Here is a 23,760-nt window from a genome sequence, read left to right as displayed (position 1 = left end):
CTAATCATCCCCATATACTGATTGGCTTCATCACTGTCTCCTCTCCACCAGTAAGCTGGTGTGTGGTGGGCGTTCTGGCGCAATATGGCTGCCGTCGCATCATCCAAGTGGATGCTGCACATTGGTGGTGGTTGAGGAGATCCCCCCTTCTATGTAAAGCGCTTTGAGTGCCGAGAAAAGCGCTATATAAATGTAATGAATTATTATTATAAAGGGGAGCTGAGGGTGCACAGGTGAAACTGATGAAATCATAATGAGGTGATGAGGGAAATGCAGTCCTAGTATGCAGGAGAGAGGGACCTAGTGAGACCAGGAGGAGGCGTTGTCGTGCGTTCCGTGACAATATGTGAGCAACATGTATGTAGATGTTTGTATTTTTAAGAGAATAATGTTTATGCGTGGTTATTGAAAAAAAATTAAAATGAAAGTTGCTGAAATAAGACCACAAAACTCATACTAAATATGTGTCCACAAGACTTTTGACTAATGGATGCTGTTGCTTCGAGTTCTGGCTTCAAAATTATGTGAAAATAGTATTGCTTTATCGTTCACATAAAACAATACATTGATTTAAATTGTGTAAGACAGGTTTTGCTTGGAAAGCCAATATGCGAGGGGGGCGTGAAGGAGGAGTGGTTTACACCTGAGAATACAATGTCCCACCCATTATGCGTAATTACTTGCATAATGAGCCATTCATTCAGGTGTTACACTGACTGAGCCACAAGAATGAATGCAAGGACAAAAGATATATTTAGAAGAAGACTTATATTGACCATTTAAGATTTTGCTTACATCTATCTTGTAAATATGTTTTGCTATTTTATTAAAAAGGTTACAATTACAACAATAATTACAATTTCAACAATATTTCAAGTGTACTCTTTCTTTGTAAAAAAAATGATTATAGGCCTACATTTTATCATATGTATTCATTAGTCTGAATATAGCCAACATTGGAACAGCAAACATCTTAGTTGATGACTTTATTTTTGACAAAAATAGTATTTTATATATATATATATATATATATATATATATATATATATATATATATATATATATATAAAATATGAGCAGACATTGCTAAACAAAAGCTTATTTGATGTGGCAGTATATTCTACAGTAAAAACTGTACCCAAATCTAGTCAACAAAATGTTCTTTCATATTTGCATGACTGTTGCTCTAAGCAAATCAAATGTGAGCAAAATAAAAAAAAATAATCAGTCGGCTATAAACGAAGCAATTGTGAGCGATAAATAAACAAAAGTAAAGGCAGGTATCTCACTGTAAATGCTTATGCCCCGTTGATGCGGGCTCTAAGCAAATCAAATGTGAGCAAAATAAACAAACCATGTCAACATCAGTCTCTGTTTTCCATGCCAGAGTGGACTGCCTGTTGCTTGCCTGCTGGTTAGCCTTGGCTCTCTTCGGGAAAGGTGCTTGGACAAGTTCATTGTCACATCTGTAAAAAACAAAACAAAACACACTGTGAGCATACTGATAACACAATCAAAGACACTGTATTATTATCATTATCGATCACTAATGGCCATGGATAAAAAAAAAAGACAACAGTTTTTGTAATATCACACAAGAATATGTACTTTTATATTATGACGATGTAAACACAATTAAATCTGTAAATATTACGTCTGTGGACTTACTCGAGAACTGACCGACACCTGCGTGCCCCTCTGCGGGGTGCTGGAGAAGGAGAGCTTGATCCAGACACATTCCTAAAAAAACAACAACAAAATAAAACTGTTAGCATACATTATTCAAAGTAAACTGATGAGCAATTGATGGTTATGGACGCACAATGTTTTGTTGATGGGCCATAGGATGGAGAAATATCTATTTATGGGCCGTAGACCGCGTCACCACGAGTATCTGTTGATGGGCTATATACACCGCACGCATTTAGTGACGCACGCAATGAACGGATCGTTGGCGAATGACACATCGCTACATTTAAAAAAATGTACACCTGTATTCACAAACATCTATGCATAAGGCAGTATTGAAGCATGATAAACACTGCCATATGTGTCATAAGTCTACCAACTTACAGGCAAAAACTTAAAACTGCTAAGCCAGTAATAAGGACTGTAAAGAGATGGACCAACGACACAGAGCAGGTCTTACAAGCCTGTTTTGAATGCACTGACTGGAGTGCTTTTGAAGCTGCTGCCAGCGATCTGGACGAGCTCACAGAGACTGTAACATCATACATCAGTTTCTGTGAGGATTTATGCATCCCTACCAGGACTTACTTATCATTCAACAATGATAAACCATGGTTCACACCAAAACTCAGACAGCTTCGTCAGGTCAAAGAAGATGCCTACAGGAGTGGGGATAGGATCTTGTATAATCAGGCCAGGAACACATTGACAAAGGAGATTGAAGTGGCTAAGAAGAGCTATGCCAAAAAGCTGGAAAACCAGTTTTCCTCCAACGACCCTGCATCAGTGTGGAAAGGCCTGAAAGACATTACCAACTACAAGACACCATCCCCCAGCATCGACAGCAACAAGCATCTTGCGAACGAGCTGAATGTCTTTTACTGTAGATTTGAGACCCCCGATCAGACACCCCATACCCGCCCTGACCATCTCTCTACACAGCCATCAACACCTCCAGCCATCCCCCTCCCCTCCCTCCCTGCACTTCAGATCAGTGAGGATAATGTGCGTCAGATCTTCAGGAAACAGAAGAGAAGGAAAGCACCAGGCCCAAACGGTGTTTCACCAGCCTGTCTGAAAACCTGCGCTGACCAGCTGGCCTCTATCTTCTCACTGATCTTCAACAGATCACTGGAGCAGTGCAAAGTCCCTTTCTGCTTTAAACGCTCCACCATCATCCCAATCCCGAAGAAACCAAAGATCACAGGACTCAATGACTACAGACCTGTTGCCTTAACATCTGTGGCCATGAAGTCATTCGAAAGACTGGTGTTAGCATATCTGAAGGACATCACTGGACCCTTGCTGGACCCCCTGCAGTTTGCCTACAGAGCAAACCGGTCTGTGGATGATGTGGTCAATATGGGACTGCATTACACCCTACAACATCTGGACAAACCAGGGACCTATGCAAGGATTCTGTTCGTGGACTTTAGTTCTGCCTTCAACACCATCGTCCCATCACTGCTCCAGACCAAACTGACCCAGCTCTCTGTCCCTAGCTCCGTCTGTCAATGGATCACCAGCTTTCTGACAGACAGACAACAGCTAGTCAGAATGGGCAAAATCACGTCCGACAGCCGCACCATCAGCACCGGTGCTCCACAGGGATGTGTTCTCTCACCACTGCTCTTCTCCCTGTACACAAATGACTGCACCTCTAAAGACACCTCTGTCAAGCTCCTGAAGTTTGCAGACGACACTACTGTTATCGGACTCATCCGGAACGGTGACGAGTCTGCGTACAGACAGGAGGTGGAGCAGCTGGCTCTTTGGTGCAGTTATAACAACCTGGAGCTGAACACGCTCAAAACAGTGGAGATGATCGTGGACTTCAGGAGAAACCCCCCTGCACTCCCTTCACTCACCATCATGGACAGCACTGTGACTGCAGTAGAGTCATTCAGGTTCCTGGGCACCACCATCTCTCAGGATCTGAAGTGGGACACTCACATAGACTCTATTGTGAAGAAAGCCCAACAGAGACTGTACTTCCTGCGTCAGCTGAGGAAATTCAACCTGCCACAGGAGCTGCTCGTACAGTTCTACTCAGCTGTCATCCAGTCCATCCTCTGCACTTCCATCACCGTCTGGTTCGGCTCTGCTACCAAAACCGACCTCCGTAGACTACAGCGGATAGTTCGGACTGCTGAGCGAATCACTGGCACTACCCTTCCCACACTCAAAGTACTGCACTCATCCAGAGTGAGTAAAAGGGCTCGCAAAATCACTCTGGACCCGTCACACCCAGCACACTCTCTGTTTGAACTGTTACCGTCTGGTCGACGCTACAGAGCACCGAGCACAAAAACAACCAGACACAGGAAAAGTTTCTTTCCCCAGGCCATCTACCTCATGAACACTTAAATGTTCCCCTACTGTGGAACAAACATGTGCAATACTTCCCTCAGACATTTCATTATAGCACCTTATAACTTTATATATATTTATAATTTATAATCTTTTTATTTTATTTTTTCAAATTTTTATTTTATTTTATTTTTTATTTATACCTGTTACTTGTCACTTGTCTTGTCACTTTGTATTGTATGTGTACTGGAAGCTACTGTCACCAAGACAAATTCCTTGTATGCGCAAGCATACTTGGCAATAAAGCTCTTTCTGATTCTGATTCTGATTCTGATAGGCTAACCAAAACCGAACATTTATATAAAAATATAATGTATTTAGACAGTATCACATATTTTACCAGAGGCTGAAATATATTTGCACTAAATCACATTACACCTAAGCAGATATTCACAAACATGCTACATTACGCATAAGGCAGTATTTTAGCATTTTAACCAGTGTCATAAGCTAATCAAAACTGAGTGAAATATATTTAATATGCAAATATGTTTAAAGAGTAATATCACATTTAAAAAAGTTTACACTTGAGCGTATACACGAATGTTAGGGATATTGTAAGGCAATCGTTCCTGTAAGATGTCAAAAGCTAGCCAAAACTAGGCAAAATATAGTCTGAAAATTCATATGAGTTCTATATTATCAGAAAAGGAATTATATAACAGTAAACAACTTATTCTGAACTTGTATCATCGGCGGGATCAATTCGCTCTTGAAAATGTAGCCGTTCGTCGGCGAGTTGCAATCTTCCTCTGAGGAAAAGGTGAATTCTTCCTCGCTGTCCAGAATCATCTGAAGGGTGTCTTTACCGGAGAAACGAGCCATCCTCTCTAAACGCGATGAACTATCAGTGAATCTGATGAAGAAACTGTGTTTTTATGGCATTGATCGGGGGGCGGGTGCGATGCATAGATCACCTAAACTATTTACCATGTGAATAGTGCCGGGGGCGGGGCGGCCTCAGCTCATTAAATATAATGAAGGGAGAACGTAAAAACGGTACCTCTCCTTGCTTTCAAATGGATTACATAAGCTGAGAATATTAGTTTTTTATATAAATTACTTAATTTAAAAGAAGAGAATTCAAGCTTCATAAAGACATATTTCACGTGTCAGTGGGAGAAATATTCGCTGAGTTACAGTTCATTTTCGGACGCGTTTCAGAATAGACATCACTGACAGAGAGAAGACAGAACTCGCATCATGTTTATTTTTCTTTATTTGGCGAAAAACACAACACTTTGTTTTTATTGTGAGTATACACAAAAATAATACACACTTAACCCTCTGAGGTCGAGAAACGCGCCGACGCGTTTTGCTGGATTTTTTTCACATAGCAGCAACATAAACTTAAATTACTCCGTCATTTATGGTTATACAGAAAAAAGAAATATAAAAAAATAATCTGTGATATTTCTACTTTTGTATGTGTCCACTTACAATCAAATCAAAACATTGTGCTTTTGTAAAATAAAGAAAATAAACAGGGTGTGCGTTCTGCCTCTCCGTCGCGGTGAACTTTTTTTCTTGAGCACGTCTATAAACTGAAACAAAACTCAGCGAATACTTGTCACACATTTATGAGCCATATACCTTTATGCACATTTAAGTGTGCACTTTTAAATGATCGGATTCAAACTGAAAACAAATATTCTCTGTTTAAGTAATTTGTATAAAACCGACAGGATGTCCAGTATCTCAAACGCTTGCTAATTACTTTTAATTCGGCCACGCCCACTCGCGCAAAAGTGATTCACATGCAAATCTCCACATGGAACGCGAACGCCCTCGTTACCTCAAACACAAAACACCAAAACACTTCACAAGTCTCTGCTTTTCGTCGAGTTTGGAAGACACGTCTGAGCTTACATTGGATTTAACTCAGAAGAAGAAGAACGCGATTTGAAGACAAGAAAGATGTAAGGTAAGAAATTCTTACTTATTAGTTTATGGTATTGTTGCATAAACTTCACATTGCAGTTGAACTGTTGCTAGATATATGGTGAATATTATACTATTTAGACCCGTGTTTCCTGTTAAATACTGTTTGTGGATATCTGCTCAAACATAGATATGTATAACCATAATGTTTAATATTTTGGAGCGCGATGGCGTTTGAATGTATCCTATTTTGGAGCGCGCTGTGGGTTTGAGTATCATATTTTGGAGCGCGCTGTGGGTTTGAGTATCATATTTTGGAGCGCGCTGTGGGTTTGAATGTATCATATTTTGGAGCGCGCTGTGGGTTTGAATGTATCATATTTTGGAGCGCGCTGTGCGTTTGAATGTACAGTATCATATTTTGGAGCGCGATTGCGTTTGAAAGGAAAAATGCACCAAACATTAGGCTTTATGTTTTTACTATTATCTCATTTCATATCATCATAACGAATGGAAACATTTGAAGTAACATATGATAATCAATATATTTTTCTCTAGCGTAGTTGTTCTTGAAATCTTTTGGAAGATTTAATTTATTGTTATTATTATTTTATGCAGCACTGCGTAGCCTATGCCTACAAGGCACAACAGACCTGGTGTTCATTATATATTGTTGGAAACGTGTGTGTGTGTGTGTGTGTGTGTGTATTCTGTGAATTTTAAAAAGAAATTTTAACCAGAAAAATCTAAAATCTATTCCCAAAATCGTGCAGCCCTATAGTTTCTCTTGATATCAGTATGTTCACAGTTTTTTCTTTTTTTCTTTTCTTTCAGGGACCAGATGCAACTGAGTCCTGCTGACTTCAACATTCACATGAGTTTCTGTACATGAACATGGTAAAGTGAAAATCAAACACCTTGGAACTGAAAGGTATGTACAATGTTTTTAGGAATGGCACAAAGGTCTCTGTCTTTGGATCATTGTTTTCAATGTGCTCTTTTGTCATTTGTTGTGTATTTTTGGATTATGTTGTGTTGTAAATAAATCCAAACAATCTAAAAGCCATTCTTTTTTTAAATCTCCTCATTCTTTGTGCAAGGTTGCTCTGAATGACAGGGCCTGATCGCTCCTAATAGGGCAGTTAGGGGAGTGTCTTTGTCTTTCTCAGGTGTTGAAGGCTTACATATTCATGAGATGATCACGCCTCTTCGCATAAGGCTTTTTCACACAAAACACGTCTTAGAAATTTTAAATCAATATATTGTCTTATCTGAATGAGCAGTCAGGGTGATTTTCACATAGTTTTGGAGCAAATATTCTAGGCTATGTCATACAATTTTCAAAAGTATTGTGAAGAAATAATCAGTATGGGTTTCATGGCCTTTTTTTTGTATTTTCACAAACCACGCATAAATGTCATTATCTCAAAACTACAAACTTTTACATACATGCTGCTGATATATTATTGTAGCAGAGTTTGTGCTGAATACAGTGTAATTAGACTTTATCCATGAAAATGTCACTAGTAACAGAAAAAAACACAAATGTCAGAGCATGTCAGAACACCTCCATGGCCCAGAAAACAGCTCAGACCTCAGAGGGTTAACTGGATCGAGTGATGTAAAACACAAGATTGTAAGATCAAAATCAACAGAGTATTTTTCGTCTCTGAAAAGCTGATAAGGAAAAAAACGAGCCTATCGCGCCGGCGCAACAGCCGACCTCAGGGGGTTAAAGGCTACTGGCAGGTGCCCTTGTCTAGATGTGCTCGTGAGATTGTTGCGTTTATTACTCCAAAGGGTTTATATTCGTATAAGGTAATGCCGTTTGGGCTTCGGAATTCACCTGCGACCTTTCAGCGTCTCATGAATCACATTGTAGGTGACATGCAGGGTTGCGCTGTATAACTTGATGATGTAGTCATTTATTCAAACACCTGGGATAGTCACTTAGAACCTATGCGGGAATTGTTTACTCGTTTGGTGGAGGCAAAGCTCACGGTCAACCTCGCAAAGTGTGAGTTTGCGAGGGCGACCGTGACCTATCTTGGCCGAGGAGTTGGGCAGGGTCAGGTGCGTCCGGTGAATGCAAAAATTCAGGCGGTAGAACAGTTTCCAGTTCCAACAACTAAAAAAGAGTTGATGCGTTTTCTAGGCCTGGTAGGTTATTACAGAGCATTCTGTAGAAACTTTTCTAGTGTTGTGGCACCTCTCACTGATTTGTTGAGGGATAAAGTCAAAATTTTTTGGTCTCCTGTTTGTCAAAGTGCCTTCCAACATGTCAAAACGCCTCTGTGTACCGTTCCGGTGTTAGCGGCGCCGCGTTTGGATAGATCATTTAAATTGTATGTGGATGCGAGCCAGGTAGGGGCTGGGGCGGTCCTCATGCAGGAGGATGACTGTGGTATTGAGAGGCCGGTTAGTTTCTTTTCAAAGAAATTTTATCGTTACCGGGGGAATTATTCTGTGATCGAAAGGAGACACTTGCTTTGATTATGGCTCTAAAACATTTTGATGTTTATGTTAGTGGCAGTGCTCCTGTGGTGGTCTTTACCGATCATAATCCTTTGACCTTCTTAAATTCCTTGCAGTGTCCGAACCAAAGATTGATTCGATGGTCATTGTTTTTGCAGTCCTATTGCTTGGATGTTTTCTATGTGAAAGGAGTTGATAATGTAATTGCGGATGCGCTGTCCAGAGAGCGCCGCTAGGGTAATTGTTTTTGTTCCTATAGTTGTCTGCCTCTTCTGGGTTCTTAAAATTGTTGTCTAGGTACATCGATTACTGAACCAGAAGCAGGAATGAAAGATGCTGAGGATTGGAACAGTAATGGCTAGTGTTAAATATTTATTCATTTATTTTTGAATGTTGGTAGGGGATAATTGTTTTGAGCTTAACCCTCTGGGGACCAAAAACGCGCCCGCGCGTTTTGCTCGTTTTTTTTTTTAGCAATGAAAAATAAACACAAAATGCTCTGTTAATTTTGATCTTTCATTTTCGTGTAATACATCAATCGATCCTGTTCAGTTTCTATTTTTTTTCTGTATACTCACAATACAAATAAAGTGTTTTGCTTTTTGACAAATAAAGAAAAACTAACATGATGCTATTTCTGCCTTCTCTCTGTCAGTAAACTCCCATTTGAAACGCGTTCGAAAATTATCTATAACTCCGCGAAAATTCAGTCAAACAGGCAAACAGACCCACGGGCATAAAGCTTGAGATCGCAGCTTTTAAATGAAGTAATTTATATAAAAAACAAATATTATCAGCTTCTGTAATCTGTATAAAAAGAGAGCGACTCCAGTCGAGCTCATTACGAGCCATTCAAAAGTAATTTGACCACGCCCCGGAGAGCGCGTGCTATTCAAACGCAAATTCTGAGAACCATTTCAGTCTGTGAAACGCCCCCACATCAGCTGTAAACAAAGAGGCATAATATAGCCTACCTTATGGAGAAAATTTTCCGTGCTGATATGAGGAGCAGATCCCGCTGAGGAGTGAGGTAGGCTAAGTTATCCTTTCTCAAGTGTTAATGTGGAATAACGTTATGGAATAACGTTGTAGGCTTATGTAAACAAAAAGATGAATCGCGTTTCTATAATATGAATCGCGCGTCTATTTGTAAAGAGTGTTTAGCCTAAATATGAATCGCGCGTCTGTGTGTGAAAGAATAAACTGCTTTTACAGTTACAGTTACTGCGTTACAGTCAGGCGAAGTATGAAAGACAACATTTTGTTGACTAGATTTGGGTACAGTTTTTACTGTAGAATATACTGTAACATCAAATAAGCTTTTCTGAATATATATAAAATACTATTTTGTCAAAAATAAAGTCATAGACTAAGATGTTCCAATGTTGGCTATATTCAAACTAATGAATACATATGATAAAATGTAGGCCTATAATCTTTTTTTTTTTTTTTTTACAAAGAAAGAGTACTTTTTTGCAGAAATATTGCTGAAATTGTAATTATTGTTGTAATATGTTTATATGCTGATAAAATATGCAGATGACATGGCACTGGTGGGATGTATGAGAGATACCCAATCACTGCACATTTATTTTGATTTTGTCAACTCTATCATAGCCTGGACAAAGGAGAGTTCTCTATTGCTTAATATTGACAAAACCAAAGAAATGTGTTCCGGGGTAATTAATGCACGCACATTTTTTAAACCCTTGATAATTAATGGAGAGGAAGTGGAGCAGGTGGGATCTTTTAAATATCTGGGTACAGAAATTGACTCCAAGTTTAAATTTGACAAGCACTCAGAAAGTGTTTTTAAGAAGGCATATCAACGTCTAGGCTTATTGAGGAAATTGAGGAGCTTTAATGTGGAAAAAGATATTCTGATTGTGGTGTATAAATCCCTTATCGAATCTGTGCTTACTTTTAACATTGTATCCTGGTATAACTCTCTTTCCGTTAAATGCAAAAATAGACTTCTAAGGATTATAAATATAGCTGGTAAAATTATTGGTGAGAAACAAGCTACCCTGTCTGATCTTTACATTGTGGCAGTAAAAAGGAAAGCATCTGCTATTGTGTCAGACTCTGCCCATCCTCTGCACAGCTCATTTGATTTACTTCCGTCTGGTAGACGATTTAAAGTACCTTTGGCGAAAAAGGTCAAATATAAGAAGTCTTTTATCCCGATGGCCGTTGATATTTTAAATAGGAAATAGGGGAGGGGTTTATCTTAAATTATGTGGTTGTTTGTTGTATTGTATTGTTGTTAGCTGTGTATTGTTAGTTGTATATTGTTTGTTGAGCCTCTTGTCTAAAGACAATTTTCTACCCCTGTGGGGATAGACAATAAAGCTTTTTGAATTTGAATTGAATTTGAATTTGAATAATTGTAACCTTTTTAATAAAATAGCAAAACATATTTACAAGATAGATGTAAGCAAAATCTTAAATGGTCAATATAAGTCTTCTTCAAAATATATATTTTGTCTTTGCATTGTGGCTCAGTCAGTGTCACACCTGAATGAATGGCTAATTATGCAGAGTCATTATGCAGAGTGGGTGGGACTAAGGTGTAAACTACTCCTCCCCCTCGCATATTGGCTTTCCAAGCAAAACCTGTTTTACACCATTTAAATCAATGTATTTTTTTTTGTGAACGATAAAGCAAGACTATTTTCACATAATTTTGAAGCTAGAACTGAAAGGGACAACATCCATTAGTCAAAAGTCTTGTGGGCACATATTTTGTATGAGTTTTGTGGTCTTATTTCAGCAACTTTCATTTTTATTTTTTTAAATAACCACGCATAAACATTATTCTCTTAAAAATACAAACATCTACATACATGTTGCTCGCATATTATGGTAGGCCTGTTTGTGCTATATAGAGTGAATTTACACCTTTGCCATTAACATGTTTATAAATAACTGAAAAAAGCACAAATGTCAGAGCATGTCAGAACATCTCAAGGGCCACAAAAACAGCTTGGTCCCCAGAGGGTTAAGTTGGAGTAATATTTGTTGTTGTCAGGTTTCCTTCTGGGAACCCCTTTCTTATGGGGGGGAGTGTGACGGCCTGCATACCTGTCTTTGATATTTTTGTGTTTCAGTAGGGCAGGGCTGCGATCCTGAGGGTGGATGAAGGACACCTGTGTTTGGAGTTTAACTTCCTGCCTTCCACGAGGAGGGAGAGAGGTTCTCTCTCCGGCGTGTCTTCTCCTTTATGTTTTGTTATTGCCGGCATTTTGTGTTTAGTTGTGGTTTTGTTTGGTAAATAAATTGGTTATCTTTTGATTAAGTGTTTCCATTCTACTTCTTTGTCATAAACTCTGAGCCGGGTTATGACAACTGTAAAGCTGCTTTGAAACAATCTTTATTGTATAAATAAAGGTGACTTGACTTTGTGATCCTCCATCAGCAGCTGCAGTTTCTCTCAGCTGTATCAGTGCAGTCACTGTGACGTCTGACTGACAGAGGTTTTTGTACGACTCTTTATCACTGTGTGAACACTCCTTTACTGTTGATCCAGTGATAACTCTGACAGTAATAATCTCCTGTATCTTCAGTCTGGACTCCACTGATGGTCAGAGTAAAATCTCGACCAGTATTTGCTGTTCCACTGCCACTGAATCTAGATGGAGTTCCAGACTGAAGCCTGTTTATATAATAAATCAGGAGTTTAGGAGCTTCTCCAGGTTTCTGCTGATACCAGGCTAAGTTGCTGTAGTATATTCCTACATCTATATTACACTCTATTGTTGCTGTTTGACTCTGTTGGACAGTTTTAACTTCAGGTTGAGTCAGAGTCACTCCTCTGGATTCTGAAGAAGAGAAAAGAAAAACTATTTGTGTATAAACTATTATCATCATCTACTTTTACAAAAACAGCAAAACCAGAGTCGGTTTTTACATCTTACCTTGAATAAACAGTGCAATGGTCCAGATGAAGATGTTGATTGTGTTCATTGCTGTAGTTTAGTCTTGTGTGATGATGAAGATTGTGTTCTGCTCTCAGTCATGAAGTGTTAAACTCACAGCACTATAAACACTCTCAGAGCACTGAAGCATGTGCTGACAATGCAAAGTGACTCTCTCTATTTAAATCATTATCCTGAAGACTGTAGATCAGTCACAAACACATTATCAAACAACTTCCTCATGTTGAGAAATGCTAAGCTATTATACACACATTTCTGAAGAGTCTATTGACAGAATCATACATATTATTGATTCAGTCATTATTAATATTTACATTGCACTTATTTAACAACTGACGAGGAAACTATTGATTTGAAGACATTCATATATATTAAATATTGATATATTAATTATATTAATTATATTAAGTTGCTGTCAGATTCTTAATTTTCATATAGCTACCAGTCGTGCTTCATTAAGCACACATACTTCTCAAGATTTGTTAAACATCGTTTTCTTGACAGCATTGCTTTAACCCCCTGGGGTCGGCGGTATCGGTAAAAGAGATTCATTTTGCTCTGTTGACTTTGATATTACAAACAAGTTTCACACATCAATCGATTCTGTTAAATGTGTATTATTTTTGTGTATACTCACAATAAAAAACAAAGTGTTGTGCTTTTCGCCAAATAAAGAAAAATAAACACGAAGCGAGTTCTGCCTTCTCTCTGCCAGTGAAGTCCATTCTGAAACGCGTCCGAAAATGAACTGTAACTCAGCGAATACTCAGTTAAACAGGCATACAGACACACAGGCATGAAGCATGAATTCTCTTCTTTTAAATGAAGTAATTTATATAAAAAACAAATATTCTCTGTTTATGTAATCTTTATGAAAAGAGAGAGATGTCAGTCGAGCTCATCTCATCTCATTACGTTATAATCGGCCCCGCCCACGGAGAGCGCGCGCTATTCAAACGCAAATGACTGAGACGATCCCATACAAACTGTGAACGCCCACATATCAGCTCGAGAAAACACAAGTTTATTCAGATCATTGCACTTGTTTACACTGTCTCGCAGCGCTGTGAGGAATAATAATAATGGAAAATGTACCTCAGAAGTGCTGGTATTTCGAGGAGCAACGGATGGAATAATGTAGTAAGTTTTTTTTCATTCTCAAGTAAATCGCGTTTCTGTGTGAATGAATGAACGGCAGAGATGCGCTGTTTACCACAACTCGCAAAAAGACGGTTAAATTTGAATTGCGTTTCTGTGTGTGAATGAATGATCTGCTTTTAGCAAACTATTTTGCTATACTGAGTAAAAATCGACTGAAATATGTTGAAATAAAATGTATTTGTATAAGCAACGTATTAAACTGCAAATTAACATTTATATTCCTTATAATAAAAACGAAAGACCTATGTTACAGACAAATGAAAGACAACATTTCGTTGATTAGTTTTGGATAGATTACACATTTTTACGTAAAATATCTGCCACCTCAAATAAGCTTTTGTTTGCCAATTTTTGCTAATATGTTAAATATAGTATGTTTTGTCAATGTAGGCTATATTCGAAGTAATGAATCCTTAACTTTGAAATATGTATGATAAAATGTATACTTTAGTTTTTACAAAGAAAGATTACACTTCAATTGTTGTTGTAATTGTAACCTTTTTAATAAAAATAAAAAATATTTACAAGGTAGATGTAAACAAATTTTAAAAGGTAAATATAAGCCTTTTCTTTAAATAATTTTTATTGTGTTTTATTATTGACAAATTTGGGGAGAGGATACATATTCCAAAACTGAAAATACAGTATGAGAATTAACTGCACAATTACTAGACATGTTTTCCTTGGATATTATACAATTTGCAAGCAAAATTTGTATGTAAAAAAAAAAAAAAAAAAATTGACATGCTTCCAACTGTGAACCAATTTGGTAGAATATATATATATATATATATATATATATATATATATATATATATATATATATTAGGGCTGTCAACGTTAACGCGTTAACGCATGCGATTAATAAAAAATCCTTATCGCGTTAAAATAATTTAACGCAAAAAAATTACCCAAAAAATAAATAAATACCGAAATACACAAAGGTGCGTCATTAACGTAATTTGTGTCACGCAGTTGATGATATTGGGCGGCGGGAGTCTAATCAGCATCTATAATGGCGAAAGCAGTAACTCTGGTAGGCGGAAATTTCTCTTTTAAAAGAAAATTGGATGGCACTCTGGATAAACGCAAAGTTGTGTGCATACACTGTAAGGAAGAACTGGCTTACCATCGAAGCTCATCGAGTTTAAAATATCATTTAAAAGCAAAACATATCACAGGTTCTAACGTTACTAGCAATCTGACGAGTCTTGTGCAACAACCCACACTGGATCAGTGTATACCACGGCGTGTGAATAGTCAAACGTCAGCCAGGCTTACTACTTCCATAGCAAAGTGGATTGCTAAGGACTGCCGTCCAGTCAGCATCGTAACTGACCAGGGCCTGAAAGAAGTGATCAGGATTGCCACTTCCGACCCATCGTTCGAGCTACCGTCAAGCAACAATCATGCCCAGATTTTCTGGATTATGGGTTAAATGGAGAGAAAGCGAGATATTTGTCATTGTCATTAGTCATTGCTCAGGAATAGTTAAGTATTAACTTTGCCCGAGATACTTCTGAAAGAAAGACATAAAAATGGTTGTCCTACAGAGATGAATTTTGTTCTTCAGTTCAGATAATTTGATTTTAGAATAATTTGATGAAATACTGCGGTTTCTGTGTCTTTTTTTGTTAAGTTCATACCTGTCTAGAATCAACTGAGATGAGATCTGTAAAATCTCAGTGTGTTTCCTGTCCAAATGTATGTTCAGGTCATTTGCTTTTTAATTTGATGATAAATGTTCATATTAAAGTGACTTTTAATTCTGAATTTGGTCTCTAGGCAGTCTAGTTTGCAATATTAAATGTCTTTATTTAATGACTTTATTTAAATGAAAACTGTTCTGGTATAGTTCTCTTTGCTGGATATGGCAATTTTGTGAAATGACAAAAATAAACATGTTGTATGCCTTAGCAGCTGATTAAATGCAGACTAGAAAAATAAGATGTTCTGTTTTAGTTTGGCAAGCAGGTAATTGAATTGAGATTGAAACTGTTCTGATGGTTCTCTTTGCTAGATATAGTTTTGTTAAATGATGACAAAAATAAACATGTTAAACAAAATAAATAGTGTATGTTTAATTTCACGATAAGTGTGCGATTAATCGCAGTTAATCGCACAAAAAGGGTGCGATTAATCGCGATTAAAAAATTAATCTAAACAGCCCTAATTAAACAGCCCTAATATATATATATATATATATATATATATATATATATATATATATATATATATATATATATATATATTGCTCTTGCATTCTTTCTTGTGGCTATAGGTGACACACCTGAATGAATGGCTCATTAAGTATGCGGGCCCCATTGTCTCCTGAGGTGTGAACCACTACATATGCATGATGCTGTTGAATTGTTGACGCCCCTTGCGCATATTGCCTTTACAAACAAAAAGTGTTTTACAAGATTTAAATCAATGTATTGTGTTATGTGAATGATAAGGGCAGGATGATTTTCACATCATTTTGAAGAAAAAACTCTAGGCAATGACATCAATTAGTCAAAAGTCTTATTGTCACATATTTAGTATGTGTTTTGTGGCCTTATTTCAGAAACTTCAGTTTTTAGTTTTTTCAATAACCATGCATAAACATTATTCTCTCAAAAATACAAACATGTACATGCATGTTGCTCACATATTATGGTAGCCCTGTTTGTGCTAAATAGAGTGTAATTATACCTTTGCCATTAATATGTTTATAAGCAACTGAAAAAAGCACAAATGTCAGGGCATGTCAGAACATCTCAAGGACCCCAAAAACACCTCAGACCCCAGAGGGTTAACTGTGTACAAACATCTGATAAACATTTGTTTTAAAAAAGTGCGGATTCACTCGTAACTAAATGCAACATAGATGTTTCCTAAATGTGTGTTTAATATTTGACAGGGGACATTTGACAGACGTACAGTACGACAGATGAAACTCTTAAAAATACATCTTCCAGATGAAAACACATCAGATAGCCGTGTGTGTGTTGAATGTGTGCTATAATGTCATCCATTTGGCCTAAGCTTTTGTCAACACTTTACATTACACACATAAATGCTTATTTTACTAATTTACATAAAGATTTACATAACTTTTTTTTTTTTTTTGTCTATGATTTAGTAGCCCTTTGATCACATAAATGACAGATCTAACATTAAATCTTGTTTGGATGTTACAGGGACTGATTAACACACGCGCAATCAAAGGTTTTGAGTCAGTATACTATGGAAAATTATTATTTAAAAAAACAACAAAAACATATATGTGTTGTCATTTTAACCAGAGTTATTAAAGCAGTTTTTGATTCTTGCTTTCTGATCACTTGTTGCAGTGGTGGAGCAGAGCCTGCAAGGCAGAGTAGCGCACATTTGTAAAAAAAAAAATAAAATAAGGGAGAACCTTAAACAGAAATATAAAGTATAATGATTGTGTTACTACTAATGCAACAGTTAATGACTATGTAAATGGAGTGATTAAAATGAGTGATGTATTGTGAGCACTGAGGATAAGGAGCCACAGCAGAGTCCTGGAAGTGGACGAGACCCTCCATCACTCCACCGCCCTTATTGCCTCATCCGGCCCGATGTTGCTGTGGGCTCTTCATCCTCAGTGAGACCAGAGCCAGCGAGAGAAAGAAGACACAAGTTTGAGGACCTGATCCGGGAGAGAGCGAGAGAGTGAGAAGAAACAGAGAGGGAGGAGAGACGATGGTGGGAAATGGAGGAGGAGGAACGTAGAGAAAGAGAAAGACAAGAGCGAGAGGACAGACGGGAACGAGAAGACCAAAAGATAGAAGAAAGAAGACATCAAGAAGCAATTGAGAGAGAATAAAGGAGAGAGAGGGAGACCAAGGAAAGGGATGAACAATTTCTTTGGCTTCTTGAGTTTATTGTCAAAACATAAAATATTTATTTTATAAAACGTATTTGATGGAAAGCATCCTCAAATCAATCACACATTTACATTTCTGTAAGCAACAAGCATCAATACTCCAAACCACTTATCTTTTTATACATATAAGTCATGGTTTGCTTTGGTTTTTGGTTCATGTTTCATGTCACTGTCTTGTCATGTGATTCCCTGTTCTAGACTTGTGATCCTGTCATGTGTCTTGTCATTGGTTAATTGTCTTGATTATGTTCACAGGTGTCCCTTGTCTTGTCATTTAGCCTTGTGTATTTAACCCTCTGAGGTCATATATATATATATATATATATATATATATATATATATATATATATATATATATATATATATTAACCTTTTCTTCACATTGTAGTACAATAAACTTAAATTACTCCGTCATTTATGGTTATACAGAAAAAAAGAAATATAAAAAAAGAATCTGTGATATTTCTACTTTTGTATGTGTCCACTTACAATCAAATCAAAACATTGTACTTTTGTAAAATAAAGAAAATAAACAGGGTGTGCGTTCTGCCTCTCTGTCGCGGTGAACTTTTTTTTCTTGAGCACGTCTATAAACTGAAACAAAACTCAGCGAATACTTGTCACACATTTATGAGCCATATACCTTTATACACATTTAAGTGTGTACTTTTAAATGATCGGATTCAAACTGAAAACAAATATTCTCTGTTTAAGTAATTTGCAGACATGGGGACTTGTGACTTGGTGACTTGGACTCGAGTCGACTCGAGTCGCTGTTTTTATGACTTGTGACTTGACTTGACAAAAAATAAAATACTTGAGACTTGACTCGGACTTGGAAGTTAAAGACTCGGGACTTGACTTGAGACACGATGACTTGAATGACTTGAGTGTTAATCACATCATGTTTTCAGTTTGAATATAAAATATATAAATTATTTTTAAAAATCAAGTTGATTACCCAGCTGGAGTGCAGGCTGAGAATAGCGTTGTCATGACTGGATCATGAAACTATCATCAGTCATGCCCTCTCGTACCTTACGCACACCACGCCCACTTAGATCAGATATCACATCAACATGTCAGCCGGAGGGGTACCGAGGGTCATCGCTTTCGGCTTCAAGAATTATTCACAAGATGGCAAAAGACGAACAGCGCTTTGCAAGACATGCAACATTAACAGCCATTCTGCCCAGTAAGTGCTTGTCAATTTGTTAATGTATGTTATCTGGTTAGTTGGTAGTTAGCTAATGTAATAGTAGCTAAAGTAGCCATTAAGGTTTTATCAGCGATTTCAGGCCCAAAAAAGGCCCAACATTTAAATGATCACATTCATCTAATCTTTCCTAACGATCCGCTAGCTGCCCGCCTAATAAGCAGGCGGTCAAAAAAACGTGTCTCTGTAGGCCCGCGTAAAAAATAAAAAATAAAAATAAAAAAAAACGCGCGCGCGTGTGTATGTGTGTGTGTGAGAGAGAGAGAGAGAGAGAGAGAGTGTGTGTGTGTGTGTGTGTGTGTGTGTGTGTGTGTGTGTGTGTGTGTGTGTGAGAGAGAGAGAGTGTGTGTGTGTGTGTGTGTGTGTGTGTGTGTGTGTGAGAGAGAGAGAGAGAGAGAGAGAGAGAGAGAGAGAGAGAGTGTGTGAGAGTGAGTGTGTGAGAGAGAGAGGAGAAATGTAACAAAGTTTAATGTTGAACGTAAACTGTGTTTGAGAGAGAGAGAGGGAGGTGTTCAGAGAGGAGTCTGTTGGATGTTAAGCTGTTATTTGTTTTATGGACTCAATGTTGACAATTTAAAACATTTCAAACACTGTTGGCAGAAGTGAAAAATAAATAATTTTATGAAGTTACAATTTTGTTTGATTCCATGATGTATTTTACTGAACATGAGTATTTACAATGCAAATCCAAATTATTGTAATTTACTGACAGTTAGGCTACTTATATCTTGTCTTTTCACTTTATTAAGATCAGATTCTGCAGGTAAAATTACAATAATAAGGTGACTTGACTTGGACTTGACCTACTACAGGACTTGACTTGACTTGACTTGAGTTGACTTGACTTGACATAGCCTGTGACTTGACTTGACTTGACTTGACTTGCCCAAGAAAAAAATACTTGGGACTTACTTGAGACTTGAAGGTTAAGACTTGAGACTTACTTGAGACTTGCACATGTGTGACTTGGTCCCATCTCTGGTAATTTGTATAAAACCAACAGGATGTCCAGTATCTCAAACGCTTGCTAATTACTTTTAATTCGACCACGCCCACTCGCGCAAAAGTGATTCACATGCAAATCGTCCACATGGGACGCGAACGCCCTCGTTACCTCAAACACAAAACACCAAAAAACTTCACAAGTCTCTGCTTTTCGTTGAGTTTGGAAGACACGTCTGAGCTTACATTGGATTTACATCAGAAGAAGAAGAACGCGATTTGAAGACAAGAAAGATGTAAGGTAAGAAATTCTTACTTATTAGTTTATGGTATTGTTGCATAAACTTCACATTGCAGTTGAACTGTTGCTAGATATATGGTGAATATTATACTATTTAGACCCGTGTTTACTGTTAAATACTGTTTGTGGATATCTGCTCAAACATATGTATAACCTGTAACAATAACGACTCGGGGTAAATGTGAATTAGCTCAAGAATATAGGGAATTTTGGAAATATTAATATTTATGACTCATGGTCATAATTCATAAGTCGCATGTACATTTATTTTATCAATTATCGAGATTACCTTGTTCTGTACTGTCTGATCATTACAGTTAAGAAGGGGGTATCTCTTTTCAAACTCCAAGAAAGTTTTATCTTCTGGCCGCGAATATCAAACTTTCTGAGTTTATGAATTAAAACTACTCAAGGTAGTCAATATCGAGCTTGTAGCTTAGATCTTGAAATTTCATTGACTTTATAAGGTGGGTTTTCAAACACAGAGACAATTAAAAGTATAAATGGGTTTATTAATAAAATGGCACACACTAGAGATTATATAAACTACAAACATAAACGTACGTAAAAATGCAAACAAACCAATAAACATTTAACCGAACAAAAACATAAAACATAGCGTGATCAGAATGAAATGAAATGAAAGGAAGAAAGATATAGTGAGAAGGGAAGAGCTAGTAATTATTACATACAGAAACCTACGTTACGAGACACCTGGAACAGCTTTTATAGGAATCAATATACTTGCGAGTGCTCTTTCTGGTCAGGCTGAAGCTGATGCAAGAAGCGAGGATGGTGTCCTGTTTCTGCTGCGTCTTCCGGTGTCGCGGGAAGCTTGAAAGGCTCACTGAATGTAATGTTACCGAGAAAGTTCAGATTCGTCTCCCGGGATGGGAGAGGCTGGAAATCTTAGTTGCAAAGACCGGCAGCTACGACTCGAACATGGGTTCGTTCGATGGAGAAGGCCAGGGCCTCCTTCAGATGTTCCTTGGAGAAGCGCTGCGCCGGGGAGAGGATCAAGAGAAGTTGGATGAGTTGAGAGAGAGCTGAGAGAGAGAAGGTTTTGGACTTTTATCAGTGTCCCAGGTGCCGTCCCCTCCTTCGTGTAGGACGAATCAGCTGTCGAGATTTTTCGAGCGGGAAGATTCCTTTGTCCGGTTAGACACGCCCACTCGGATGAGTCATGATTGACTTTAACTGGAGAGGATTTTCTCCAGACATATGAACTTATAAAACAATGCGCATCACTGAATTCTGCTATCGGAATTCAACTCCGTTAGCTGGAGAGGATTAGCCTGGTAATACCAAACTCTGCTACTTCGCTTTGCTTCGTAGACAGAGTCTGGAATGGCATAATAGAGAAGTGTTTTCTCTCTCGCGGGGGGGCGCTTGTCTGAAGTTTAAAATCATTGGTTACCCGTAAGCCAATCACATAATGTTTGGTTATGGCGTGTGTTATGCGCATGCTCAGCCGCATCTAACTTCCACTGTAAACACACATATGATGCGAAAACAAAAACCATCGAGCGAAACACCGGAGTGAACATGGCTGTGAACGACTTCTGCAGATTATGTGAAGTAAATCTATGCATCCACGGTACAATCAGCGTCTACGTCACGGCTCTCAGCCCGCCCTCTGTTCGTTGATTGGCCCGGCTGTTTTCAGGCCGGAGGAAAACGGAAAGCTATGACGCGGTCTCAGACTGAGTACAGAAGCGAAATGAAATTGAGCGGAAGTACGAAGTCTGACGTAGTCAGGCTAGGAGAGGATTACAGAGATATCAAACGCATCACATGAAGGTTGTAGCAATGCGAAGTTACAGGAGACATGCAGAATTACACACATTTAAAGTCTTGATTACCACATGACAAAATCGTAGACACCCCAATATGACATGGTCATAACAAAAGGCACCTCAGAAATATATCAACATTTTGGTAATGTCCTATGGTAAGTCAAGGGAAAATCTGTGGGTCTGTGTGTGTTGTGTTTGGGACGTGACTGCTGGGAATGTCTCTGCTTTCCTGGGTCGTAAAGTTTTATGGTCTGAGGTAGGGTTACAAAACCACTATTGAGGAACCTTCTTTAAAAATACCTTTCAGAGCCAAACACTCGAAGATCATAACTATATGATCAAAACAACATTAATCACACATGCATACAGGAAATTCAGATGCAACTCTGAGTTACACACATTTAAAAGAATGTTAAGTTACACAAAGGATGTGTGTGTGTGTGTGTGTGTGTGTGTGTGTGTGTGTGGTTGGAATGTCATGAGGCTGTAAAGTCACAGGGAGTCCACGCTGAACTGGGGGGGGCGACAGACACCCCGGCACTGGTGAATTATTCCGTGGGGAATTATTAACCAGTGCTGTTTGGACAAAGAAGATGTGTTCGACATCACATGATTCACTTAATGTGAAAAGCAGATGTCATTGTTGCTACAAACCATAATGTTTAATATTTTGGAGCGCGATGGCGTTTGAATGTATCATATTTTGGAGCGCGATCCCGTTTGAATGTATCATATTTTGGAGCACGCTGTGGGTTTGAATGTATCATATTTTGGAGCGCGATCGCTTTTGAAAGGAAAAATGCACCAAACATTAGGCTTTATGTTTTTACTATTATCTCATTTCATATCATCATAACGAATGGAAACATTTGAAGTAACATAAGATAATCAATATATTTTTCTCTAGCATTGTTACTGAAATCTTTTGGAAGATTTATAGGCTGCTATAGGTTATTGTTATAATTATTTTATGCAGTACTGCACATAGCTTATGCCTACAAGGCACAACAAACCTGGTGTTCATTATATTATATATTGTTGGAAACATTTGTGTGTGTGTGTGTGTGTGTATTCTGTGAATTTTAAAAAGCAATTTTAACCAGAAAAATCTCAAATGTATTCCCAAAATCGTGCAGGCCTAGTTTCTCTTGATACCAGTATGTTCACTTTTTTTCTTTTCTTTCAGGGACCAGATGCAACTGAGTCCTGCTGACTTCAACATTCACATGAGTCTCTGTACATGAACATGGTAAAGTGAAAATCAAACACCTTGGAAATTAAAGGTATGTACAATGTTTTTAGGAATGGCACAAAGGTCTCTGTCTTTGGATCATTGTTTTCAATGTGCTCTTTTGTCATTTGTATTTTTGGATTGTGTTGTGTTGTAAATAAATCCAAACAATCTAAAAGCCATTCTTTTTTAAATCTCCTCATTCTTTGTGCAAGGTTGCTCTGAATGACAGGGCCTGATAGCTCCTAATAGGGCAGTTAGGGGAGTGTCTTTGTCTTTCTCAGGTGTTGAAGGCTTACATATTCATGAGATGATCACGCCTCTTCGCATATGGCTTTCTCACACAAAACACGTCTTAGAAATTTTAAATCAATATATTGTCTTATCTGAATGAGCAGTCAGGGTGATTTTCACATAGTTTTGGAGCAAATATTCTAGGCTACGTGATACAATTTTCAAAAGTCTTGTGAAGAAATAATCAGTATGGGTTTCATGGCCTTATTTCAGTGACATTTTTTTTGGTATTTTCACAAACCACGCATAAATGTAATTATCTCAAAACTACAAACTTTTACATACATGCTGCTGATATATTATTGTAGCAGAGTTTGTGCTAAATACAGTGTAATAAGACTTTAGCCATGACAATGTCACAAGTAACAGAAATAAGCACAAATGTCAGAGCATGTCAGAACACCTCCAGGGCCAGAAAACAGCTCAGACCTCAGAGGGTTAAGCCCTCATGTTTGCCTTGTTTCTTGTCAAGTATTGTCTGTACCACTGTTGGTGAGGTTATGGTCTTTGTGCCGTGTTCGGGCCCCCGTGTCGGGCCCCATGTCATTGTATTTAGTTTATGTTAATT

The 23,760-nt window shown here is 37.9% G+C and overlaps 1 long non-coding RNA gene and 1 gene segment (V, D, J or C); one reads left to right on the top strand and one right to left on the bottom strand.

Annotated features, from left to right (window-relative positions):
• LOC309490514 (Ig kappa chain V region Mem5-like) overlaps positions 1–23,760 on the bottom strand; it is a 243,030-nt gene that overhangs the window by 43,768 nt on the left and 175,502 nt on the right.
• LOC309490647 lies at positions 5,657–23,365 on the top strand. The gene is made up of 2 exons (XR_014202807.1): positions 5,657–6,740; positions 22,826–23,365. It is a non-coding gene; the product is annotated as an uncharacterized lncRNA (long non-coding RNA).

The sequence above is a fragment of the Leuciscus leuciscus genome, assembly GCF_965113295.1.
Source record: "Leuciscus leuciscus genome assembly, chromosome: 25".
Lineage (NCBI taxonomy): Eukaryota > Metazoa > Chordata > Actinopteri > Cypriniformes > Leuciscidae > Leuciscus > Leuciscus leuciscus.
Note: the sequence above shows the minus strand (reverse complement) of the source record. Positions and strands in the feature narration are given on the sequence as shown.